A 6,072-nucleotide genomic window follows, 5' to 3' on the forward strand; every position below is an offset into this window, starting at 1 on the left:
TCAAAATGGCGTGGTTTTGTTGAATCTCGGCGTCGCGCACCTCAGTTTGGGCCGGGCCACGGTCGCTTTGTTGTATCTTCTTTTTCTGCTTCCTTTTTCTTTCTTTTTTCTGTTTCTGCTTCCATTTCTTTCTTTTCTCCTTTTTGCTTTTTTATCACTTTCCCGTATCATACAAACTTCATTGCATTACAAAAATGTTCACCGTATGGGAAAGAAATGTGCATGGAATACTACAAAAAGTTTATCATGCATTTTGAAAATGTGTATCATATATTAGAAATTGTTCAACGTATATAAAAATGCTTAATGTGTATACAGAAATTGTTCAATGTATATTACAAAATATTCGATGTGCATTTGAAAAAATTTCAACGCATATTAAAATATGTTCAATATTCAAAAAGTGTCCAACACATATATTCATATTTTTCAAATGTTCACCATATAATATGGAAAAGTTCATCGTGTATTATTTGAAATTTTCATCATATATTAGGAAAGTCTCCAACATATATTACAAAAATGTTCAGCGGATATTACAAGATGTTCAATGTGTATTTTTCAAACTTTTTCAAAATAAGTTTGGCACTTATACATTCGCCGCACAAACTATCATTAGATCTTATTAGCTTGATCAGTTAGTAACACTTATTCACGAGAGGGAGGTCACGAGTTCAAGCTCTCACTCGCACATGAATTTTTGACGATCGTTTCATGCGTGTCGATCTCGTTACCTCCAAATGAGCCGGCCCATTCACCCTTGCGTTAAGCGAAGCCTCGACCGTTTGTCGCCCGCGGGTGGCAAATAGGAATCTCAGGTGTTGTGGAGCCTCTACCATTTTCACACTACATTTTATAAAATGTTCACGCAATTCAAGAAAAAGTGTGTAACAAGGCAATGTTTATCTAATGTGTAAAAATGTTCGTATAGTTTGCACCATATATCAAAATGTTTCAACTTGTGTTGAAAAATCTTTATCATGTATTCGAAACAATGTTCAATCTGGAAAATAAAATTTAATTATTTATTTGAAAAATTTAAACATATATAGAAATGTGTTAGATGTGTACGAAAATGTACAATGTATATGACAAAAATTAGGCTTCAGAAAATAGATTTGAATGCCTAAAAACATATATTTGAAAATTCCTAATCATGTATTGAAGAAGTATTAAACACATATAAAAAATCCTTGATGCATTCGAAAAATGCTTAGTTTGTATGAAAAAATTAGACATGTGTTTTAGAAAGGAAAAAAAATTGAAAACCTTTGGAAATTGAAGGAAAAAACAATGGAAACCAGAATAAAAATAAAAATAAAAATAAGTAAACCTGTAGTAAACACTGAATTAAAACTGAAAACCGAAGAAAATCGAGAAAGAAACAGAGAAAATGAAATAGGAAAAAACTAATGCAAAACAATGGAAAACTGTCAAAACAGTGCTATAGGACTGAGGCGGCCGAATAGCACCACCCTTTAGGCGAGTCCTTTCAGAAAACAGTACGGCGAGAGGAAGGTCCTGCGCAACCAAAGTTGTGATGGTCCGTCGTACTGCTTATCCCACAATCTGTCACTTTGGCGTTAGCACTTGCAGCGCGCGAGACGGCAGGCCCGGTGCTTAACTCGGGTTGTCATGGTGGTCATGTGTGCCACCATGTACTCATGTCGAGAGGAAGGAAATCCTGATTCTTCTTCCGTCATGGCGCGCCATGACTGGTACCATCAAGCGACAGCAAATGAATGATGCTGACAGGGACAGCAACAGCGTTAACAGTGCGCATCACAATCTCGATTCTCCGTCGATGGATGGATCCGCGGTCAGCCCCCAATTGCCCGAGAAACTTTGATCATTCTCCAGGCTTCATATTACCAGCGCCAACTTCAGAATATCCATGATCGGCATCATCTTGGCACATGTTCTTCAACTGCAATTCATGTTTTTCAACGGAAATGGGTCTGCTCGATCGACACTACAAGTAACCCCATAACAAACCGGCATGAAATACGGGAGAATTTCTCCTATTTAAGATCCAGAAGAAGGTGTGACATTTGTAGGAAGGAAATGATATGGGTCCGTGTGCTGATCTGTGGACTACCACGTATCGACAAGTGATTCGCAAGGTAGCTAGCGAACTGTATAGAAGTGGTCCCAGAACTTCAGGGTTTCAACGGAACGCACGTACAGAACAGGAAAACACCAAGGAGCTTCCTGTGCAGCAGGAACGAGCTAGCGAGATGAGATGCCGTCCGACGATCGAGAGCAAGCAAGCGCGGCGTCGTGTCCCTCTCCGGCGTGGGGCACGCATGGCATGGGATGGGTCCACGGACAAAGGCCGACCGGCCGGAAAGCAGGCAGGCAGGCAGGAGCATATGGCAACAGCAAGATCTCTTCGGGAAGTTAAGGAGAGCGAGGCGCAGCATCACGTGCGTGCTCGCCTTCCTTTCAACGACGGGTCGCCGTCGCCGTCGATCGAACGACGCCTAATAAATTAGATCCTTCGATTCTCTTCCATGTGTTGTCCTGGGTCCATATGCGTATGCCGGCCGGCTTTCCCTTCCATCGTCGTCTTCTTCTTTCCGCCGTCTCACCGAACAGAGATAGATGATGGAGTACAGTAGCTCTAGCTCTAGCCATGGATCGGAAGCTCCTTAATTTAATCTATCTCCAATTATTAGCTACTAAGATCCTAGCACGTGGCTGGTCGATCGAATTCTCTACTTGTCAAAACAAAGCCTGGCCGATCATGCTTAATTTGGATACTGATCATGAGGTCTTTTGATCTGAACTAAGCTGTAACTAACACAGCCTGCCGCACATGCAGACGCAGTACGCTAAGTGTCATCTTCTTCTCACGATCGGAAATGAACTACGTAACACAAACAACGTCAACGTGGATACACATATGAAGCCCGTCCCATCGATCAAACATGCCATGTGCATGCACACCGGCCCACAACTTAATCCACTGGCGCCATGGCTAGCGCATCCACGCATTCTCCAATAATTCGCTAGCTAGCCAGCATCATTATACGTACGGGCAAGAGATCACTAGCTTGTGCCCCCCACGGTTCGGATTAGATGGAGTATCACTACGCAAAGTAGTGCCTCGCTGACAAGGCAACAAAGGTAACACCGGTAGAATTGTATGTTTCTTTGACCATGACATGCGTGTATGATGCATATATGTGGATCATATGGTTGGCGTTTCCGTCATCCTGACATGCGAGGAGCACTCAAAGGAATGGGAAATGGAAGCTAGCTTTGTGGTGACTAGCTAGTGGTGCTTGATGCGGAGATCAGCAAGTTGAACAGAGCCCATGACGGCAACTTTGAGGGTAATCCTCAATAGGGTGTGGACAGTGGAGACACATGCCGAACTGGAAAAGAACCCTTCTTCCACCCGGCACCACTCCGAGTGGTCCTTCCAGTATCCCCATCTATCCCATTGGCCATAGGGCTGAAACACATCTTTATTGGATACTGACTACTAAACTACCACAATGTAATTCAAGACCGGCCTTAGGACAATATACATGCATACTCTCCAGCCGTCTGGTTTTCGTGGACCCGATTTGTCAGATATGTGCCACATCAATGAGATACAAATTTCTCCCATATTTAGCACCATATACTTTTGATTCTGGGAAAACTTTGTTTTTACCATTCTAGCTTTTGCCTACTTTGCTTATGCCACTCTATAATTTGACATATCACTTCTGCCACTCTTAATTTTGACAATAGATCACAAATGTCATTCCATGGCAAAATCAATAACTTTTCATTTCACTTTTGCCACTCTTAGGTTTTGATAATGTATTACAATTGCCACTTTAAAATTATTGCTTTTGCCACAGAATGGCAATTGTGGAGTATTGTCCAAAACTAAGAGTGGCAAAAGTGAAATGTCAAATTATAGATTGGCATAAGTAAATTGGTCAAAAGCTAGAGTGGCAAAAATAAAGTTTTCCCTTTGATTCTTGCGTGCGCATGCACCCAAATTAACAGTAAAAATGGTATAAAATAACAATTCTGAATATTTTTGTAGCAAACATGATCGAGTCTTCTACCCACATGTATTTTTTTAGAAGGAATGGCATTCATGGTGTTCTCAACAAAAAGTCAAAATTGATGCTCTAAAAAAGGTCTTTTTGAAGCATTTTGGAGGTTCGGTTTTGTCTTCTTCGCCCATAGAGCAGTATGAATTTCATTTCGTCATGAAAATCCACATGTGAGTAGAACACTTCACTATGTTTGTTGTAAAAAAAGTTAGAATAGTTTTTTTTAAAGATTTTACTGTTCAGTCAGGTGATGGGGAATGACGTCCACCATAGCATTGTTTATAATTGCATGGAGGGTGGCTGAAGGAGAGGGAAAAAAAGGGAAAATATGGGACCTGTTGCATCCTCGCTGATGTTGCTTATGATCTCATTTGTGTTGCAGCCTTCTTAAGTGTAGTTTCTATCTCTCCTCCGCATGGATACTTCTTGTTTATTTTGGTATTGTAATGGAGTCTTATGGAGTTTGGTTTATTTGGGATTTGCAAGGTCATCCCCCCTCCTTTTCTAGAGTAGATAGCTTTTGAGTCATAAAAGAGAGTTGCGTCTTTACTCTTGTGATTCTACCTTTGCTTTGCTGCTCGTTCCTGGTACTTTTTAGCTCTTATGGTAGGCTTTGGGTCTTAGTCTCGTGAACCTCTAATGGTTCTATTTCGGGAAACCCCTTTTGCTAAGAATAAGAATTGCATAGAGAAGTTTGGTGATCCAAATTTGTCGTAACGAATCAAAGGAAAACATTGTTTGCACGTCTACTCTTGCATCGCAAAAGGTTAGGCTCACTGGCAATGCCAAAAGGAGGTGCGCCAAAGAGTATTTGTGCAAGTAACACGATCTAAATTCGCAAAAAAATCCCTAGTTCACCACATTCCACCATATTTTCGTAGTAACACACCAAATAGAGATAATGAGCCATGTGTAGAACTCGCGTTAAACTGTTAATACGACCTTGCAATTGCATATGCATATTTTTTTCCTCGTGACAACACATGGGTACCAACTATATATATATATATATATATATATATATATATATAGGGAAAATCCATCCTACCACCCGGTGGTAGTTACCCCAGATGTCTCATATACTAGCATGTGGTAATATATATACTATTTTATTATTTTAAATATGTTTATATATTATATCTAAGATATTTCAAAACAAGTTACATGAAAAAATTGCATATGAGTCCATAGTTTTTGTTATATTTGTGAAATACGTACATATTTGTACGTAAAAAAGAGCATACTCAAAAAATGGTACATACTACATAAAAATTTGTATATATACTACTTAATCATTATTATATACTACATACTACACTTACATACTCTCGGTTTCGACAGATACTACATACAACATACAAAACGCAAGTGGTGGTAACTACCACTGCTTGTAGGAAACATTTGTCCTATACATATATATGTATATATATATATATATATATATATAGGACAAGGAGGCTTGCCCCCGGCCTCTGCATCCGAAAGATGCATGCGGTCATATTATTAAAAAGTTCAAAGCAATACAAAGTCTTAGATTCATTACAGCTCGCCAACAGAGCAAAAAGAAAAATAAAAACTCATTGCCACAACCGGTAGGTATGATAAGACAAGATCCCTAGACTCCCATCTTATTATGAGACCGTCATCCAAACCGGTTGAATATAGCCCGTACTATCATCTCCCACTGGTTGCACCCAGTAACCAAAGGCTTCCTGGAGTCCGTAGGAATGAGTAAGGACCGCGTACGGATCCATGTCGTAGCCTTGAAGATGACATGTAGTTGCCTCGACATCACGGCGCTTGGCTGCCCTCATGGCACGCCCTAACTGCAAGTCGTCCGCGTCTAGTTGCTCCCGGATCCGGTTGCTGACACGCCTGCCAGCCGACACCGGGTCCAAGATCCCACCAAAAGCGATAATCTCCTCAGCCGTCCTCTCTCGGGGTGTCTGATCCCCGAGTTTACACCCGCCCATCATGGTTGGCGAACAGACGGGGGACACGGCCGAAGTAG

Source organism: Triticum dicoccoides, chromosome 5B (assembly GCF_002162155.2).
Source record: "Triticum dicoccoides isolate Atlit2015 ecotype Zavitan chromosome 5B, WEW_v2.0, whole genome shotgun sequence".
Lineage (NCBI taxonomy): Eukaryota > Viridiplantae > Streptophyta > Magnoliopsida > Poales > Poaceae > Triticum > Triticum dicoccoides.